The 22230-nt window shown below is 36.6% G+C and overlaps 1 protein-coding gene and 1 long non-coding RNA gene across 2 annotated transcripts in view; both read right to left on the bottom strand.

The window, feature by feature from the left end:
* LOC127861201 (uncharacterized) overlaps positions 1-22230 on the bottom strand; it is a 73336-nt gene that overhangs the window by 35230 nt on the left and 15876 nt on the right. The gene's annotated exons all lie outside the window — the stretch shown is intronic.
* Positions 16935-21904, bottom strand: LOC127861217 (uncharacterized). The gene is made up of 3 exons (XR_008040132.1): positions 21855-21904; positions 20576-20629; positions 16935-18779 (listed from the first exon to the last, which is right to left on the bottom strand). It is a non-coding gene; the product is annotated as an uncharacterized LOC127861217 (long non-coding RNA).

The raw sequence follows: 22230 nt of genomic DNA, 5'->3' as shown, positions 1-22230 counted from the left end.
CACGAAAAGAACGCTGTGCGTCGTTATAAATGTCATGGAGTCTATCGGGTTTCATGTTAAATGTGAGAAAACATTCCTTTTTGTAGATGTCAAAGAAGAAATATTGAGTTGAGGTCAATGGAAAAAAGTAACGTTTCATGGAGAGAATGATGCATTTGTTTCTAGATCATTGTAATAAGAATCTGTCATACTTGAATTCAATAAGAGGGTTCATTTTGTTATTGTAAATGACACAGTACACAACTATATATTATTGACTTAATATGAAGAGCTGATTTAACTGTGGGTAATGTCTCCGACATGGAGAAAAACTGCCCCTTGGTATTCGGGAAGAGCAATTATATGGCGGACGTTAGGCAAGCGCTTCATAATAATACAGTAACATACATGTGCCTTACTTGGTTATTGCGCATGACAAGAGGCATATGGGCGGTGTCGCACTGCAGGATTCCTGTCATATACTCAGGTGACGGCATCGTCACATTGTAGACACCTTGTAATATCTCATATACATGCTCATATACCGACGTGAATGGCACCAACGTGGTATTTATCACAGGTAGAGGGGGTAATTCACTTCTTGTTTCTGATAGATACAACATAGAAAGTACTATTTATAACGTGTGGGCAGAAGAAATCGGTACAGAAAAGCAATTTATGTTACACATTTAAGCATATCGCTGTCAAGCTGACTCGTGCCTAGTATGTTGGTTCGTGGAGATCTACAGTACACATTTAAGCATATCGCTGTCAAGCTGACTCGTGCCTAGTATGTTGGTTCGTGGAGATCTACTCTTATAAGTATAATAGTCTTCTTATAGCTAGAAAAACAGCGTTATATACATACTCTTAATAAGTTTGTACGTGAAAACTTTTACAATAGCTACATCACTTGTAATAATATGTATTGTATCTCTTACGTGTACTAATAATATGTAATTTGGTAGTTGCACCGTCGTAGCATTTTCCCTTTGTTACGTTTGCAAACGCTTCAAGGGGAGGCACGTACGTCAGACTCACGTTTGTGGCGTAGCCTCGAGTATACGACGCACCGGTTACCTTCATGACCTGGGAAACAATAGCATGAACACAATAGAAGTCTTTACATGTTCGAACACATACTGCTAATATCTGAATGGTATATTGTATTGAATTGGGATTTGTTGACACGCGCAATGTGTTTTGCAGTTATTTTTTACTTAGTCAGCCTATCTGTATCATGCAATCTTTATTATGGACAGAGACGTTATGAATAGATGGTGTGAATTGAGTTTTAAAAAAAATCGTCACGATTAATGTATCTAAATCATACATTATGCCGCAATGAATATATTGTAGTGCATCCAACAAAAACTGCGTTGCGCTCTTTTGTCGTGAGAACATTGTTCCTTGCATACAAATCACATTACCTGAATTTCATGTGAAGCCTTGATGTGAGTCAAAGTCCCCTTGTCGATCCTCCTTGCCACTACTTCCGTCCTGTTGCTGATTACAAACGGCGCGAAGCCCGTCATTGAGACCTTCACTCTGTTCCAGCTGCTGGTCAGTTTGACTATGTCACCGTATCCGCTGACTGCATTGGACCTCACTACAAACTCCTTGCCCCAGTATGAGCTAGGAACCAACTGCTCGATCGTGTGTGCAAACCTGCTGGTCAAATTGCGGGAACCAACAAACACCGCAATTGGCTGAAAGCTGTAAATATGAACCCCGCTAAGATCGTAGGTACTTTCGAATTGAATCGTGTCGAATGCGCCCATAGTGATGACAGGGTCATCCACTGAGTTGATGAATGTCTTTTGTTTACATAGGGTTATGTTGAAGGGCACGCTGTGTGGGAATTTGATCGAGACTGTCGTGTCATTGACGAACGCAGACACGGCAAACTGGCAGTAGCCGCCGTTAGCGCAGAAGGTTGATGTGACGTACTCTGACGCGTTGAACGGTTCGACCGGACCGTTGTTGAGGTACGACTGGGGAATGCCGAGAAAACCCTCCTTGTAGCCTCTGTCATTGACGAACACTTGCAGCTGAAAATAACCATCTGATCGCACCATCACTGTCTGGTTTGAATAGACGGAGCCACGGACGGACCTGCTGTCGTCTTCAAATGTGTGGACCTTGCTTTCACCTTTAGAGACATTAATCTGTGGTGTTATGTCCTCGCTCATCCATGTGATGTTGTTGAGACCTGAAACAGCTCATTTCTCCGTGTTTTGACAAGCAATGCGTGTAAAATATGAAGTCCTGGCTTTTTAAATTGCTTTACACATCGTCAATAAAATAATCTCGTAAAGTACATTGAATCGGCGTTATATTCTTGATTATTACAATATTAAGTATTTTATAGGGTACATTTGTCTCTGCACAATACTATGAACCCAAATTCAGCATCTCTTTCATCACCGAGGACATGTTCTGCCTAAGTATTGGCACCCAATGCCCTATATCATGATATAAATAAGAATTTGAATCTTCAATATTTAAATGGCTATGCTCCGCACAAGAAAATGAAAATACGAAAGGAAAGACAGGAAGAATACATACTACATTTGGGCATAAAAACGTGATCTAATTTTTAAACAAAGAATATTTACAACTACAGATAAGCCGAAATCACGTAAGCATTAACTGTTTTCGAGTTTTAAACTTACCAACAATACGAACATTGATTGACTCTTCTCCGGTATTCGTGACGACAAACGTGTACTTGACCTCGCCGCTAGAGGTGACGCTATCATTGTCCCGTCTACCCATTAACGGCACCATGTAATTTGTTTCAATCGCATTCCCTACTGGATTTGGTATAAAAAAAGAACGACAACAAAATGCATAAATATCGAATACTCTAACAAGGAGAATTAAATGGCAATGTGGTTGTATCTTATTTCATAAAATATAGTATATTTTTCCTGACTATTGTGAAGAGAATGATCCAATGTCGATGTTGTAAGAACAGAACATTTAAAACCCGAAACGTTACTTAAACGCATACAGTAATTATAAACATTGCGATATTTATCAAGAATACAATTAGTATTTTAAAACGATGTGTCACTACGTGTAAATCCGCTGTTTTTTTGTGTGCGCTGTTTTTGTTGGCCCAACAAAGCGACGGTCGCAATGAAAATTGCACAGCTCCTTTGTTCCGTACAAACCTTCTTTCGAACATACGTTCTTTCAACTACAATATCAAGTCCTACGCTCTGCCCTGATAGGAGATATTGATGTCGTTCAACATATAAAAGCCGGAACAAATAAACACTAACCTTGTACCAACGCCGCCGCCGCCGAACATACCATCAGCGCCTAAAATCGAAAATAAAATATACAGACCTATATGGTTTATATAATGAACGTACTATTGTGTAATTACTGTTGATCGCCCCTTAACTTGTATAATATTAGGCATTGAAATCAAACGACCTTCGTTGGTATAAAACACGTTTACAAAAAGGTTACGTGTTAAATTGTATTTCAAAACCCGCATGTTTCTTGTCATTATATGTTTTATATACATCATGCTGCCGCGAGTGTAACTCACAATGTGCAAGTTTTGCCCTCATCTAAGCTTACATATTATGTAATTGTTTTCTATTGTTTATACAAGTTATAAAACAAGACAAGAAAAAATTCATTTGCAGCAACATAGGTTGCAATCCGTTTAGAGTGCTATCTGACTAAAGCAAGTCAACAGTTTTCGGTATTTCCAAACACATATTAGGAACATTTTTTTCGGCGTTAGCTGTATACGCCAGCTTTTCACCTTACCTGACCTTTGTAACTGTCCAATAAAATTCAAATAAAATTTCCCGCGGCTAGTTCAGAATGAATACACTTCAGTTATCCTATAGGCTGATTTGAGCATACCAGCAGAACATTGGAAACATGTCCGCGTCTTTGTAACACTGTTTTACTGCGTGTTCAGCATGAAACAATTTTATCTCCAATGAAAAGGCTTAATAGATAGAACAATTTTACACTCAATTTCGACATCAATACAGTTTGTGCGTCCACCTTTTATTTTCATAGGCAACAGCGTTTTAACTTAAAGGCTATGTTCTCATTTTAGTACAGACTTTCATATTCCTATCAACATGTTAACATGTAAAAGTATAAAGAGCAGTGGAAGCGTGGCCTCACTTTAATGCATTGCATTTCAACCCGCGAGGTATCAGGGTTTATTTACAGGTCATCGCTGCGTCTTCGAAGACGCTTATGTGCTGACCTGAGTTGGTGGCCAGTTCGTTATATAATATAGACGCTATCCGTGAACTAGGTGAACTGAGATTTTCTTTAGACCATGAAAGATGTTAAATGAAGATATTCAGCGATATAATTATGGTATGACAATAATAGATTCTTTGTGTTTTCAACAATACAATGATAAATAATATTTTTAATTAATTTAACAAGAATTATTCCACCATATTGCCTAATGTATTAAGCATGAGCGCGATGATTCTTGATACTGTTAATAATCGAATCAAATAGCAATGCCCGACAAACCACTAAAACAGGTTTGTTCGAAGAACGCGCGTATAAATATTTAAAATATGTACGGATACTTAGTTAGCGTGTGGCCGGTTGACTCATATTTTTAAATTTCACTTCCATTCTTCTTTTGGTTTTCTGTTTTTGTATCTATAGGTATATGGCCAGCAATATGTAATTATGTAAAATAAGCCGCGAAAACTCAGTGTAACATCCCGAACTGCGTGTGATCCAGCTAAGAACTGCACAGAAAAAGACATTCGCTATCCTTGATCTCATTTTTTGAACTCTTTACCTTTCACAAACTCAAACCACAATCAACGCCGTATATCTTTTTAAAAGATATATCTTGTTCATAATTACACCAACACAACTGTATTAACGCCAACGTCAGTAAATCCAACAACGATGGTTTCAGAGCAAAGCGATTTGTAAACTTAGCACTGTTACGCTCCATAACGTTCTGTCTTACTCAGATATGAGTCGCGTTCTGAGAATACTGCGCTTAATGCAAGTGCGTAAAGTGTCGTCCCAGATTAGCCTGTGCAGTCCGCACATGCTAATCAGAGACGACACTTTCCGCTTTAATGGTATTTTTTTTGTTAAAGGAAGTCTCTTTTTACCGAAAATCTACTTTAAGCGGAAAGTGTCGTCCCTGATGACACGACTGGTTTGTTTGCAAGGAGTTGGAAAAGGACCCTCGATATGTAGCTCCACTGGTTTATAAGCAAGGAGTTGGAAAGGACCCACGCTATGTCGCTCCACTAGCTTATTAGCAAGGAGTTGGAAAGGACCCTCGCTATGTCATTCCACTGGTTTATTAGCAAAGAGTTGGGAAAGGACTCTCGCTATGTCGCTCCACTGGCTTATTAGCAAGGAGTTGGCAAAGGACTCTCGCTATGTCGCTCCACTGGTTTATTAGCAAGGAGTTGGAAAGGACCCTCGCGATGTCGCTCCACTGGCTTATTAGCAAGGAGCTGGAAAGGACCCTCGTGATGTCGCTCCACTGGCTTATTAGCAAGGAGTTGGAAAGGACCCTCGCTATGTCACTCCACTGGTTTATTAGCAAAGAGTTGGGAAAGGACTCTCGCTATGTCGCTCCACTGGCTTATTAGCAAGGAGTTGGCAAATGACCCTCGCTATGTCGCTCCACTGGCTTATTAGCAAGGAGTTGGAAAGGACCCTCGCTATGTCGCTCCACTGGCTTATTAGCAAGGAGTTGGAAAGGACCCTCGCTATGTCGCTCCACTGGCTAATTAGCAAGGAATTGGAAAGGACCCTCGCGATGTCGCTCCACTGGCTTATTAGCAAGGAGTTGGAAAGGACCCTCGCGATGTCGCTCCCCTGGCTAAGTAGCAAGGAGTTTGAAAGGACCCTCGCGATGTCGCTCCACTGACTTATTAGCAAGGAGTTGAAAAGACCCTCGATATGTCGCTCCACTGGTTTATTAGCACGGAGTTCGAAATACCCTCGCTTTGTGTCGTTCCAATGTTTTTGTAGCAATGAGTTGGAAATACCCTCGCTATGTCGCTCCACTTGCTTATTTAGTAAGGAATTGGAAATACACTCGCGATGTCGCTTCACTGGTTTATTAGAAAGGAGTCGGAAAGGACCCTCGCTATGTCGCTCCACTGGTTAATTAATAATGAGTTGGAAATACCCCCGCGATGTCGCTCCACTTGCTTTTTTAGTAAGGAGTTGAAAATCCCCTCGCGATGTCGCTTCACTGGTTTATTAGAAAGGAGTTGGAAAGGACCCTCGCTATGTCGCTCCACTGGTTTATTAGCAAGGAGTTGGAAAGGACCCTCGCTTTGTCGCTTCAATGGTTTATTAGCAAGGAGTTTGAAAGGACCCTCGCTATGTCGCTCCACCGGTTTATAAGAAAGGAGTTGGAAAAGACCCTCGCTATGTCGCTCCATCGGTTTATTAGCAAGGAGTTTGAAAGGACCTCGCTATGCAATGGTTTATTAGTAAGGAGTTGGAAAGGACCCTCGCTATGTCGCTCCACTGGTTTATTAGTAAGGAGTTGGAAAGGACTCTCGCTATGTCGCTCCACTGGTTTATTAGCAAAGAGTTGGAAAGGACCCTCGCTATGTCACTTCACTGGTTTATTATCAAAGAGTTGGGAAAGGACTCCCTCTTTGTCGCTCTAATGGCTTATTAGCAAGGAGTTGGGAAATAACCCTCGCTATGTCGCTCCACTGGTTAATTAGCAAGGAGTTGGAAAGGACACTCGCTATGTCGCTCCACTGGCTCATTAGCAAGGAGTTGGAAAGGACCCTCGCTATGTCGCTCCACTGGCTAATTAGCAAGGAGTTGGAAAGGACCCTCGCGATGTCGCTCCCGTGGCTAATTAGCAAGGAGTTTGAAAGGACCCTCGCGATGTCGCTCCACTGATTTATTAGCAAGGAGTTGGAAAGACCCTCGCTATGTTGTTCCAATGGTTTATTAGCAAGGAGTTCGAAATACCCTCGCTATTTCGCTCCACTTGCTTATTAGCAAGGAGTTGGAAAGGACGCTCGATATGTCGCTCCACTGGTTTATTAGCACGGAGTTCGAAATACCCTCGCTTTGTGTCGTTTCAATGGATTTTTAGCAATGAGTTGGAAATACCCTCGCTAGGTCGCTCCACTTGCTTATTTAGTAAGGAGTTGGAAATACCCTCGCGATGTCGCTTCACTGGTTTATTAGAAAGGAGTCGGAAAGGACCCTCGCTATGTCGCTCCACTGGTTTATTAATAATGAGTTGGAAATACCCTCGCGATGTCGCTCCACTTGCTTTTTTAATAAGGAGTTGAAAATCCCCTCGCGATGTCGCTTCACTGGTTTATTAGAAAGGAGTTGGAAAGGACCCTCGCTATGTCGCTCCACTGGTTTATTAGCAAGGAGTTGGAAAGGACCCTCGCTTTGTCGCTTCAATGGTTTATTAGCAAGGAGTTTGAAAGGTCGCTCGCTATATCGCTCCACCGGTTTATAAGAAAGGAGTTGGAAAAGACCCTCGCTATGTCGCTCCATTGGTTTATTAGCAAGGAGTTGGAAAGGACTCTCGCTATGTCGCTCCACTGGTTTATAAGCAAGGAGTTGGAAAGGACTCTCGCTATTTCGCTCCGCTGGCTTATTAGCCAGGAGTTTGAAAGGACTCTCGCTATGTCACTCCACTGGTTTATTTGTAAGGAGTTGGAAAGGACTCTCGCTATATCGCTCCACTGGTTTATAAGCAAGGAGTTGGAAAGGACGCTCGCTATGTCGCTCCACTGGTTTATTAGCAAGGAGTTGGAATCCCGCTTCGTCGCTCCATTGGTTTATTTAGTAAAGAGTTGGAATCTCGCTCTGTCGCTTATCTGGTTTATACGAATGGAGTTGGAAGGGACCTTTGCTATGTTTCTCCACTGGTTTATTAGAAAGGAGTTGGAGAGGACGCTCGCTATGTCGCTCCAAAGGTTTATTTTGTAAAGATTTGTGGAAGGGCGATCATTGTAAAGTCACTGTTCGTATGACCAGGTGCGAAAATATTATATAAAAAATATGTTGACGTTAATTGGTTTCTTGTTCATTCAAAACTAACAAAAATAATTGTTAGCCTTGGTCGATACCAAACATTTCATTTAAAGCACTGACAATGTTTTGTTAATGATCTTTAGATTATTTATATATTTAATCACTTTTTGTAGGTGACCCCAAATTGGTAAATATATGAACATGTATAAATATGTATATCATGTTTCGCATGCGCAAATATGAAGCCCGGTAATGTGACCTCAAGTCTTTATAAGTGCATGTAACTTAAATGTTATAGAATGCTTTTTTACGTTTATATTTAAATGAGCAAAACTTCTAATAAAACTTTGGAATGCACGTTAATTTTTTTTTTACTGCATATGTTAAAAAACCGTTTCGCTCCGACATAAATAGCATCAGTTTCAAAGCTCTTAAAATAAAATATCAATATTATAAATTCGAATGAGTATTTAAAGACATTGCGTCACTATATTAACAACAAACTAATGCCTATTTTAGTTGAAATTAAAAACAATAGTAACCATCATGAGCTTTAAAAGGCTCTTGATCAACGATTTCACAACCGCGCCATTAAATACAATTGAACGTGATCTATTTATAACAGTGTTGTTTTGGTTTTGAACTTATTAAAGGGGCCTTTTCACAGATTTTGGCGTGTTTTGAAGTCTGTCATTAAATGCTTTCTATTGATAAATGTAATAATGTAATAATTGGATCTCAAAAAGCTCTTGTAAAAAACATGAATACAATTAAAGAAAGAAAAAAGTCACCCTCAACTGGGCGCGAACCACTGAACCCTTGTGTAAATGGAGTAAAAGTCTATCGCTTAGACAACTCGACCAGCTGTCCTCACATAATAATGATGTATTTTATACTTTATATAAGCTTCCTCGTAGTATCACAAAATATAACGACAACAACAGAACTCTCCAAATTATTCAATCGTTGCGCGTTGCAACGCTTTATAATTTTCAGGTTCTTAAATCGTCAAAAGATGCATATAATGGATATTTTAGGGCCTGGTACATGTTTAGTATTACTGTTTCCTCACAAATATAACAACTTCAATTTGCAAAGCTTAAACATTTTTTTCTAATTTTGTCAATTTACCAAAAAAGTGAAAAAGTCCCTTTAATTTTACAAATAATTTAGAACATATTTAATAAAGACAGCGGATTTATGCACTTACATATTAATTAATTTTAATTAAGGCTTATCGCTTTATTATTTCCGAACACCGAATAGTTGAGATTATCGCTAAAAATCTCAACAAATGTACATTAAACCTTGATTGATTGAATTTGTTTGGTCGATCAGTTTTCTTCTTTTTTTTACATATTGCTAAATTACCGAAATGTGGCAGATTTAAGCACTGCACCTTATTTGTTATAAGCACATCTTTTCTTTGTGGCAATATTTAAAATGAGTTCGTTGAAGTTAAAAATGACAAAATAAACATTTAATATAAATGCTATATTCGTAGTTGGAGGTACATCTGATTCTTCTGTGCAAAATATGTTAAAAGCAACCATGAATAATTTAGGTGTTTAAAACCAAGCCAATTGAACACTTCCCAAAGGCTTCCCTGATATCTGATATATTCTCCTGATATCTGATATATTCTATATGTAAACTATATCAGTTATTTCCTTTATCATTGAGTTACGAATATTTGAGTCGTGTTCTGAGAAAACTGGACATAATGCATATGCGTAAAGTACTGACCCAGATTAGCCTGTGCAGTCCGCACAGGCTAAATAGGGACGACACTTTCCGCCTTCAGGTCATTTTCGTAAAAATGAAGTTTCATCTAAGCTACAATCCAATTTAGGCGGAAAGTGTCGTCCCTGGTGAGCCTGTGCGGACTGCACAGGTTAATTTGGGACGACACTTCAAGAGCATGCATTATGCCCAGTTTTCTCAAAAAGCGACTCATGTTATAAACAGTTCGCTAAACCTGTCTCTAAACGTCGATAATGCCACAACAAATGATCAATTGTTCGACGGAAATACTGAAGAACTCGAGCGAAACAAAATTTCATTTCTTTTTCGATATAATCAAAAGCGAGCAAAATAACAAACACGTATTTGTCCTTATAATTGAACATGTTTTTCGAAACATATACAATGCTTAATACATGGTCAATAATGTCCTTTTAAAGAGCATTTTGCCAGTTGTTTGCATGTATTCAAGTGTGTCATCAAATGCTTTATATCGATAAAAAAAACATTGGATCTAACAGGCACCATAATAAAAACTCGGTCATCTGTGCTCACATAATTTGTGCTGTATTGTATACTTAAATCAAAAAAATTGTCGTAGTATCACAAAATATAATGACAATAACAGAACACTCCAAATTGTTAAATCGTTTCGCGTTGCAACGCTTTATAATTTTCAGGTTTTTAAATCATCAAAAGATGCATATAATGGATATTTTAGCGCATCGTAAATGTTCAGTATTACTGTTTCCTCGCAAATACCATAACTATAACGAAAATTTGCGAATCGGAAACATTTTTTTTGTCAATTCACCAAAACGTAAAAAGGCCCCTTTAATACAATAATAATTTTATACGGTGTTTGTCCTCGAATAGTGCAACAATTGTTGAAACAAACCGTGTTTAGACAATATGTAGTGTTAACTGTCACTTGTGGATGGCGAACGAAGGCGAGAATATATCGTTTTGCGATTCTAAAATTATGTCAGATGTTATAATTATATGCATAAACAATTTTAGGCAACAATCTTAGCCGTACGGACGCAGCCGGTTTCTTAATAATATTTTGAGTGTGTATTTGTTGTGCGCTTGATGCTCTGATTTGCTCTGTACCACCAATCCCATAGCCAATTGTAAATGAAACCTCTACCACCAATCCCATAGCCAACTGTAAATGAAACCTCTACCACCAATCCCATAGCCAACTGTAAATGAAACCTCTACCACCAATCCCATAGCCAACCGTAAATGAAACCTGTACCACCAATCCCATAGCCAACTGTAAATGAAACCTCTACCACCAATCCCATAGCCAATTGTAAATGAAAACTGTACCACCAATCCCATAGCCAACTGTAAATGAAACCTGTACCACCAATCCCATAGCCAATTGTAAATGAAAACTGTACCACCAATCCCATAGCCAACTGTAAATGATACCTGTACCACCAATCCAATAGCCAACTGTAAATGAAACCTGTACCACCAATCCCATAGCCAATTGTAAATGAAACCTCTACCACCAATCCCATAGCCAACTGTAAATGATACCTGTACCACCAATCCCATAGCCAACTGTAAATGAAACCTGTACCACCAATCCCATAGCCAACTGTAAATGAAAACTGTACCACCAATCCCATAGCCAACTGTAAATGAAACCTGTACCACCAATCCCATAGCCAACTGTAAATGAAACCTCTACCACCAATCCCATAGCCAACTGTAAATGATACCTGTACCACCAATCCCATAGCCAACTGTAAATGAAACCTGTACCACCAATCCCATAGCCAACTGTAAATGAAAACTGTACCACCAATCCCATAGCCAACTGTAAATGAAACCTGTACCACCAATCCCATTGCCAACTGTAAATGAAACCTGTACCACCAATCCAATAGCCAACTGTAAATGAAACCTGTACCACCAATCCCATAGCCAACTGTAAATGAAACCTGTACCACCAATCCCATAGCCAACCGTAAATGAAACCTGTACTATCAATCCTATAGCCAACTGTAAATGAAACCTTTTGGGAGGCATTTCATACCAAGCAGTAGTGGCCGCTGAGAGAAAACAAGAGCACGACGAATAACGAGTGCCAACGCCCGGCTGCGGGTGCAGTTTTTCAATAAATGAAAGCATTTCAGAATATTTTTTAGAGGTCACATTGACCTTGACTTTAGACCTAGTGACCCCAAAACGGGTGTGGCATGTAGAACTCATCAAAGTGCATCAGCATATCAAGTTTCAAAGTTGTAGGTGGAAGCACTTTGATTTTAGAGCCAATTGTAAGGTTTTAGCACGGCGGACGGCTGGCTCTGACATTTCCTCGGGTTTTCTCCGAAATCAGCCGAGCTAAAAATGTGCAAAATATATGTATCCTAATGAGTGATTTCAAGCAATTAGATGATAAATGAAATTTTCGTTTAGTTTAAGACTCGAACAAACAACTATGTACTGCCAGTTCGTCTTATTAAACGTTTAAAAAAATTAAAAGCCTATGTCGTTAAAAGTAATCTTAAATAAAATTAATAAAAAATAGCTATTTCATTTTTTTTTATATCGGTTTGGAAAAAATTGAACACTACGGACGCAATAATAAAAATGCTTACACTTTATTTCACTCTACAATGTATTTGTGTTTATGCGAATCCGAAGAACATGTGATCAATTTGTTGTGGCCTCATCCTGAATTTCACCAGCCCGTTGGGCCTACGATTTAACAATGTCCGTAGGCCAGAACTGAATTTTGGTCAACTCGAGCGTCAGATATATGCGTTATTTTGCAGACTGATATTTTGTCAAGATCATATGAGAAAAACTGTACCAGGTTTAGAGGTTACATTTAAAGAAAGATTTTTATCCCATTTGATAGTATGTTTGTTTATGGACAACTTTAGACGTAGATGTGTATGCTTACCATCGTTAACTCTTTCAGTGCTGGAACCGAATTTTGAAGGCCTTTGCAAACAGTTTGGATCCAGATGAGACGCCACAGAACGTGGCGTCTCATCAGGATCCAAACTGTAATCTATTCTGATAGTATTCTTTGAAAAATTCTAAGAAAATGCTATTTTTAGAAATTAAGCAGACGACATTTTAGCAGACTACAAATTTCCCAGCATGCAAAGGGTTAATCAAAATCTGCGGTTGTGTTACAGGTGCTTAAGGTAATAATTCCTATGATGAATATTGATTTGACGATTTGTTGTAATGGAACTATTAATACGACATGAAGATCACAAACAGAACAATTCCACAATCAGAATGTTAAATATATGTGCAGGCCCTGTGAAAAGGGGGATTAATGCATGTGCGTAAAGTGTCGTCTCATATAATCGTGTGCAGTCCGCACAGGCTAATCAGGGATCCACTTTTAATGTTTTGTTCGTTTTCTTCGTAGCAAACATCCGCTTTAGGCGGAAAGTGTTGTCCCTGATTAGCCTGTGCGGACTACATGTACGTAGGCTCTTGTCTTGGACGACAATTGACGCACATGCATTAAACCCCCTTTTCAGGTTTGTGCGGGCTGCACAGGCTAATCTGCGACGACTCTTTACGCACATGCATTATGCCCAGTTTTCTCAGAACGCGTCTTAATTATTTTTTTTAAACATTATTTCTTGCTAGCAGCCTTTCTTCTCTATCAGCGTTTCGATTTCGACATGTTTGTCTTTAGGTGGCGTTATCGGCGTCTGCAGTTTTTATTGGTTAACCCATTTATGCCTAGTGGACTCTTCCATCCTTCAAAATTGGATCAATTAATTTTCAAAATTATGGATGACTAGTAGTTTCATTTCTATATTTATAATATTTCTTGCAGAAGTTTCTTTAAGCAAACAGCGCAAGATGCGTCGTCTTATCTGGGTCTACGCTGTTTGCCTAGGCATTTTTTCTAGACCCTAGGCATAGATGGTTTAAAGGGGCCTTTTCACAGATTTTGGCATTTGTTAACTTATTCATTAAATGCTTTATATCGATAAATGTAAACATTGGATCGTAAAAGCTCCAGTAAAAAATCAAGAATAAAATTAAAAAAAGGAAAAGAACATTGCCCGGATCAGGTTTCGAACCAGTGACCCCTGCAGTCCTGCCAGAGTCCTGAAGTTAAAACGCTTTAGCCTACTGAGCTATTCCGCCGTGTACTTGTACATGATTATTTTATACGTTATATAAGCAATCTTCGTAGTTTCACAAAATTTAACGACAAAAACAGAACTCTCCAAATTATTCAATCGTTTTGCGTTGCAACGCTTTATAATTTTTAGGTTTTAAAATCGTCAAAAGATGCATATAATGGCTATATTAGACCATGGTAAATGTTCAGTATTACTGTTTCCTCACAAATATCATAACTATAACGAAAATTTGCGAATCTGAAACAACTTTTTTCAATTTTGTCAATTTACCAAAGCGTGAAAAGATCCCTTTAACAAGTTCGAAAAATATGAAAAAAGGAAATAAATATTCCGACGTTATGCACAAAATTGACAACACCTTCATATTTTCGAGCTTCCAACGCGCTTTTTTAAATACAGGTGCGTATAATTTTATTTAGCCCCCGTATATCAATTAAAAGACGGAATATTCTTCTTAAACGGAAAATATACCTTTTAAGTACACTGACTTTAAATAATCGAATTAATGACGTTAGAATAATAACTTTCACTATGGCTACAAATGTTTCCATATAAGGTTTAACATTTTTTTTATCTTGCGTTCATTTAAATTTCGTGAGCGCCATTCTTTTTTCGCGGAACGTTTTATTCCTAAATGTGCCAACGTTATGCCGTTTTACACAGCATTTTGTAAAAAATATATATTTGGTAACTATTCAAAATTTGAGTGACAAGTACGCGTTAACACGCCGAGAAATAACTTGATAGCAACCGGATCATTATGTTTGTTTAAAAAATAAATATTTCTACAGATACACCACGTTTATCACCTTATCATTTGCCTTAATATGAAATAGCAATTATGCATTGCTGCGTGAGGTTTTAGTTAAATAATCAGAGATTCCACATAGATTCTCTGAAGAAAACATTAAATATCTTTACACCTCGACATCCGGTTCATATAACAAAATGGAAAAGAAACGATAATGAGCAGACTGCTATTATGTGATTATTTAAATTAAACATCTGAATTGGTATATCTGTAACAATTAAATGGAACGAAAATGTCACCGTAGTACTGTTAAATAAATACAATAGAAACGCGATCTGCAATAATGTTTCTATATGCATATTATTTGTGATGAAATTGAACATTAATAAATAGATAGAACTTAATAGAAAGCAAAGAAAAGTAAAAGCGACTTACAGCCACGGTTGTCATGTCTGCTCCTCTCCGATCGCCCGCCAGATCTGTCGTTCTTCCGGTTCGGCAGGCGAAACTCTACCACCCTTATAAAATATTCATGTATCCAATTCCAACCAACAATCAAAGCGTTTATTATATTTCCGTCTCGAGGGATCGCTCCTGGAAACGGTCGCAACTTTTGTCAACAGTAATCCGGGTCAATTGTTAAAATATTGAACTGGCGCGGTAATTCATAAAAGCTTCTATGTAGTGAAAAGACTCTTTCGATTTCTGTTTAACCGACGCTTTTTGAATATTTCATTGCTTTCCCTCATTGAAAGCTGTATCTATGGATAATAAACAATAGAAAAATCAAGATCTATCAACCATTCCGTGATGCCCGGAACTGGTGTTTAGATGGAAGCTGCCGTCAGGTTACCATTAAATCGGATTACATTAGGCGACAATAAATGCCATCTTAATTCCAATGAACATAACCACGGGTATAATTTATCTATAACAAGCATTTGTCAGGCGGGTTAAACAGGATTGAAAAATTGCTGGTAAGCAATTATGCCAGTCTGTCCATACGGTCCGAAATCTTGTCCGGAAGGTAACGTCGTCATTTATAAATTTTTAAAGCACCGGTAATTTGCAATAAATAAACTTTCATTTGATACGTCTTAAAGACAAATGTAAACAAGAGCACCGCATAGCGCGTGCCAACGCTCTTCTGCGGGTGCAGTTTCGAATAAATGAAAGCTTGTCGGAAGAACTTTTTTTTTAAATAGAGGTCACAGTGACCTTGACCTTTGACCTAGTGACCCAAAAATGGGTGTGGCGTGTAGAACTCATCAAGGTGCAGCTACATACGAAGTTTCAAAGTTGTAGGTGGAAGCACTTTGATTTTAGAGCGAACGGTAAGGTTTTAGCACGAGGACGGCGGACGAGCTGTCTATGACAATACCTCGGGTTTTCACCGAGCACAACCGAGCTTAAATTACTTTATTCGGACATAACGTGACTTAATCGTCTATCAAGCAATATTTTGTTTGTCAGAAATGATAACTTTGTTTCTTGCGCACACTTTCCGGTATTTCGTTGATCATACTTGAACAATAAAAGACGTAAGTACTGTTCAGTGACTCTTATTACAGCCAAATAAATTTCTCTAAAAAGAAATATATTTGTTTAGTAATTCTTAGTTTTTTTTCAAGACAACAATACGTAATTCCCATGTTTCTTTTTTCGTTCTTACTAAACGATTTTCCATTTTGGCGTGGTCTTGTGTTGTGCGGAAAACCAGAGTACCCGGAGAAAACCCTACATGTAACGCATGGCGACCGTGAACCAAACTCACGATCTTCCGGGAGTTCCTAGACTACTTTTTATACAAGCATGTTGATAGCATTGGGCTATATCAATTCAGATAAAAATTCTTAAAGTTGTTTAACTAACACAATTATAATTATAGTCCAGTCATCCTTTGAAAAAAAGCACCTAACCATCATCCCTAATTGCAACAGAAACGATTTTACGTGTAAAATGGTCTATGGTGTATAACAGATGACAGAAAAAAGTCTAGCGAAATATTTCCAGGGCAAACCTGTTAAAACTTCATCTTATTTATGCCCCTCGCGGACGTTTTTTAAATAAAGTATATTTTCCCTTTTCTATTAAAACAATACATTTCGGACAAACCAATCTACAAAAACAGTATTCAGTAATACATCAGTTATGAAAACAGTATTCTTTTTCTATTTCTATGTGTATCATGAAGCTTCTTAACATATTTATTCCTGTTAATAGTGCATTTATTGGGGTAAACTTACCCAACCCACCCATTAAATACATGCTACTATTAAATCATTCCAGTATATTACGGCATGTTCAAATATAATTAAACTAAGAAGGTTGCATTGTCATTAGCTTAAATTAACGCGTAACTTAAGTATTATAATGCTTAAGTATTATAATGTTAACACTTAACATAAAAAAACTTCTATTATACCATATTTTACATACTAGTATAATACAAAGATAATCTGTACGTCTCAAAACTGCATGCACATATAATTATTTTTTTTCTCGAGGTGGAGCTCATATCATATCTATAATTTGAGCTTAACCTCTTCTTTCAGCATTATAGGTGTAACATCAAATGACGCATGTCACGGTTACACCATAAAACAATGTAATGCTAAATGAAGCATTTTGGGGAAAAACATCAATAATTGTGATGAATATATGTTCTCATAATAAATTCAATTGTAAGTTAACTTGGGTGTGAACATGTCCTTAGCAAACTTATAAACTGTCTTCCATTAAGTCTTGTTCTTCCACAGTTTGTGCATTGGTACAGCTTATTTCCCGACATTCACCACACACTTTTGTTTCGGGCGTGTAACAAGCAATTATACCCATGCCGTGAAAAGTATTGTGGCCATCTAGTGTTTGTATATTATGATTCACGTTGTCCGCTACGAACTGACAAAATTGGCCATCTTTTAGAAAAGGCAAATAAATGCCTTGTGAAACTGTTGCACTTGTCTAAAACCGTTAAACATCTGAATATGAACTACAAAATCCTAGCTTATTCAACATATCAATTAAAGACTTTGATGCAAAGTGATGATGCATTTGTACTTCTTAGCCAATCTGTAAAGGAGGAATCAACACCTTTAGTCTCGCTGCTTTGATAATGGCCTCTCCAATAGAGGCAATCTTCACATGTGCATTTTTTTTTCTCGCTGAAAATTTCTCTAAGAAATGTTTTTAGCCTATCCGGAATGCAGTCAATATTTTCCTGTGTAGACATCAGCAGAGTCAGGGTGAGACAATTTTGTTGCTTTAACATCCTTTATATTAGTAAGCAATAGTTTTGCTGCTCTTGTTACTATTTCAATTTTATTAGCATCGGAATTGCTACCAGACTTTTTTAAAATGAATAAAGAATTGATGATGCAGTGTTTCTAAATGTGATTACGTTTTGCTTTCCATTTAATTCTGTGATGACAATAGAGGGCCCAACATGATCTAGTTATCTCTTCTTCATATAAGTTGATGTATAGGAGAGTTCTCCACATAGTTCTGCCATTTTGTCAACAAGGTCTTTTGGTGTTATTTGTTCGTCATCATTTTCAATCAGGAACTATGCTATTTCCTGGAAAGCAAATTCCTGTGCCATGTTCACTGGTTTTCCAAACTTCTTTCCTTTTTCATTGCCTGCCTTTGGTATATTTTTACCTGTGCTAAAATTTGCGCTGCATGACTGAGGGTATATAGCATCAGCAGCCGGTAAGTCATGTATAGTTTCCAATCTGTTTTTAACATCTGAACCCCATTTGTCATCCCTATCAATAAATATTTGTTCTATGTAATTTTTAAATTTAACTGTTCTAACAGGGTATATATTATAGCCTCGTTTTCTTCCAATACATTTGGCACGTTGAGCACAAATAGACAATATGTACTGAAGTTAAATTGTTCAGTGTTAGATCATAATGATGGAGATGACACAGTCTCTGTTGGCTTTTTATTTAAGGATAGCTTGATTCGAATTGAGTTACCATAATGTTTATCGACAATGTATATGAACTGTCTGTCCGGGAAGGGAAGTAATATTGTCCATGCGAACTTTGCTGGCAGCATTTATGCTATCACTCTCTTTCTGGCGTAACTTTACATGATCTTGGCCATCTTCAAGTGATTGGCAGCGTATCAGGCATGTATTACTGAAAGAATATATGAATACATGATGTTTTAACCATTACGCAGAACAGTCTTTTGCGACATTTCCAATTGTTACAAAAGGAGCATTTGCTCATAACAAGCAATTTCTTCATTTGACACAATAGATTTTAAGGGGTGCTGCTGCAGTTTTGCTGATTTTTTCCAACAAATAGATTTTGTTCAAAATTTATTTTCAAGTACTACATACAAATGCTAAATGAAAAATGAAATAAAAACACGGGGCCTTGTAATTTTATTCACGATTATATAACAAGTACATTTTAATTAAAACTGAAAATCTCAAATTGCATAAAAATCATTAATAGCCTATGAAATTGGCAACATGTAGATATTATATAAGCTAATATGCATCGTATACCATTTAATCAAACCACACACTACCAAAAAAATGGAGAACACAAGTTAAAGTTTAAGAAACTTAATTTTTATAATTTTTATGTCACCCAAAAAACGTCAATTTTTTACTATTTTAACCACAAAAATGAAATTAAAAAAGTTCTAACAAATACCTTTCTGCGAAACTGCTAAAATACTTTCAACTATGTATTGTTATCATAAAACAAAAAAAGGGGGTCACCGCAATTTTAAGAGACATTTTGTAGTTTAACTATCCCTACCGTCTATGTAAAATTTCATAAAATATAGCAATTTAGCTAAACCCAAGTACCGGTACATATATTGCTAGAAATATGCATAAACCTTGGACATTTTTTATAATCTTAACTGGGATCTCAACAGCTTACCAAAAACAACAATAATAATACAATATTAAGTCACAAACATAAGATAATACGGTATCAAACTCGACCTTAATCATCAATAACTTACAGGGACTTGTTAACAGATTTCAGCATGCTTTGAAGTAAGTGATAAATGCTTTGAATTGATAAATGCAAACACCAGATCTAAAGAGCTCCAGTATATAACAATAATTAAATTAAAGAAAGAAAAAAAAAAGTTAAAAAATTGTTTAGCCGAACCTGCGATCGAACCACTGACCTTTGTTTTATGAACCCACTCTGTAATATGTGATGATTCTGATAACACAAAATATTGGGTTGTGATAATAGCAAATCTGTGTTGCTATAAATATATCCTCGGTTAAATAAACTGCCGTAACACCCTTAAAGCCGTCTACTGCAGATGCATTCAAAAGCGTTTAATGTAATGAAGGGTTTAGATTTTCATACATTTTGTGTATTTTAGAATACGAGTCAATGAATTGTTGAACATTATGTTTATCAAAAGTTATTTTTAAGCAATAACAATAATCGATATTCACGCAATATTATGTTGTTTTTTTTTTTCAGAAATAACAATAGTTAATATTCACGCAATGTAATTTTTGTACCACAAATGCTCACGGTTCGAGTATGAATACTGTAGTAAATTTTGTTTTGGACTAATTAATAGTTTTACTGTACTGTGGGGTTAATGTAATAATAAGTTTGTCATTGATAATTTTGAAAAATGAATTATTTCATTTTGCCTTTAACTGCAAGCTGTAAATGTTGATTATATACTAGCGTTGCCATATTAGCATCTGTAATTGATGAAACAAATTAGAAATATATTGAGAAAATAGAGGAAACAGAAATGGAATGATTAATCTAAAGTTTGATCAAAGCTGTACTTATTTACCTTCACATGGTATGGCAGATATTTTTTAACACACTTTTCTTTTGTTTATATAAATTTACATTTTCCAGTAGCATTTTGTCATGGCATATGAATCATTAATAAAAACTCTTTTAAATAAGTATATATATATATAAACCTTTTTGAAATTCTAAACCCGCACCTTTGACATCGTTGATTTTTTATCTAATATCTGTAATAAATCAAACACATGTATTACTATTCAAGATAATAACAGTTTGATATGTGTGTAAGAGATTAACTTATTTATTTGAAACAGCTTTTGATTTTCTGTTGTAATAATACTAAATGAAAGATATATAACTAATCACAATATTTTGTGATTATATTTTTTTTGTAGTGTAGAATTGTAAATTTAAGACAATAACTTATTATTTTTATTTTATAGATGATAATTATTCATCATGAAATCATTAAAATGCTTCAAATATATGGAACATTTAAAGCTTCTTTAACATTAGCTAAGAACATTCACATCATTTTCAATCAGCAGAATATCTTAAGCAGTTATAGAGAAAAAGAAGTAATACGAAAACGTAATGGTAAATATGGCAAAAACGAAAATGTTATGGTACAAATGGCCTTCCGTACTTTATAAAAATATTAAAATCTCGATTTTTTCTCTCTTATTTTTCATATTTGTTTGTATGTTTCAAGCATTTATTACATGTCTACCGATGTATATTTGTGTAAAATGTGTGTTTGCTGCTGACTTTATTTCACATTTTAAGAAAACTATAAGTTCCAGCATCATCCACGAAAATTAAATACAAAGTGTAGTTTATTACGTAGGCAACCTTCTATGACTGACGCATTTGTTATGTGAAAAACATAAATTTCGATGATAAAAAGAATAATATTCAACAAAGACATCTTAAAGGGATCTTTTCACGCTTTGGTAAATTGACAAAATTGAAAAAAGTTGTTTCAGATTCGCAAATTTTCGTTTTGGTTATGATATTTGTGAGGAAACAGTAATACTGAACATTTACCATGCTCTAATATAGCCATTATATGCATCTTTTGACGATTTTAAAACCTAAAAATTATAAAGCGTTGCAACGCGAAACGATTGAATAATTTGGAGAGTTCTGTTTTTGTCGTTAAATTTTGTGAAACTACGAAGATTGCTTATATAAGGTATAAAATACGATTAGCATGTGTACTCGCCGGAATAGCTCAGTAGGTAAGAGCGTTTTTACTTCAGGACTCTGGCAGGACTCCAGGGGTCACTGGTTCGAAACCTGCTCCGGGCAATGTTCTTTTCCTTTTTTTTAATTTTATTCTTGATTTTTTACTGGAGCTTTTACGATCCAATGTTTACATTTATCAATATAAAGCATTTAATGAATAAGTTAAAAAATGCCAAAATCTGTGAAAAGGCCCCTTTAACTTACCTCCAACAATGACTTAAACCTAAGGTCGTTCATCAAAAGCAGACGATCACATCATGTCGCACGGATGCTTGTATACCGTGCGTCTATCATTTTATCTTATACGGTGGTAATTTAGGGTCATAAAAATTTGTCATATTAAGATTAATTTTTCGGTAGTATGCACTGGCGAGACTTTCCTAGACTTTTTATATGTTGAAGAGGTGATATTTATCTACAATATTATCGCAAAATAATTTCTGTTGCAATTAGTTGTGGGTACACTTACAGATTGACTGGACTATTAGTGATTAAACACAATTACACAAGAAACATTCTTGTAATGTTTGGTAAACTTGACTTCACTTGGTACAAGTAATCCGAGCGTTAACGGGGCCAT

The sequence above is a fragment of the Dreissena polymorpha genome, chromosome 15, assembly GCF_020536995.1.
Source record: "Dreissena polymorpha isolate Duluth1 chromosome 15, UMN_Dpol_1.0, whole genome shotgun sequence".
Lineage (NCBI taxonomy): Eukaryota > Metazoa > Mollusca > Bivalvia > Myida > Dreissenidae > Dreissena > Dreissena polymorpha.
This window is presented reverse-complemented; position numbering and strand designations above follow the sequence as displayed.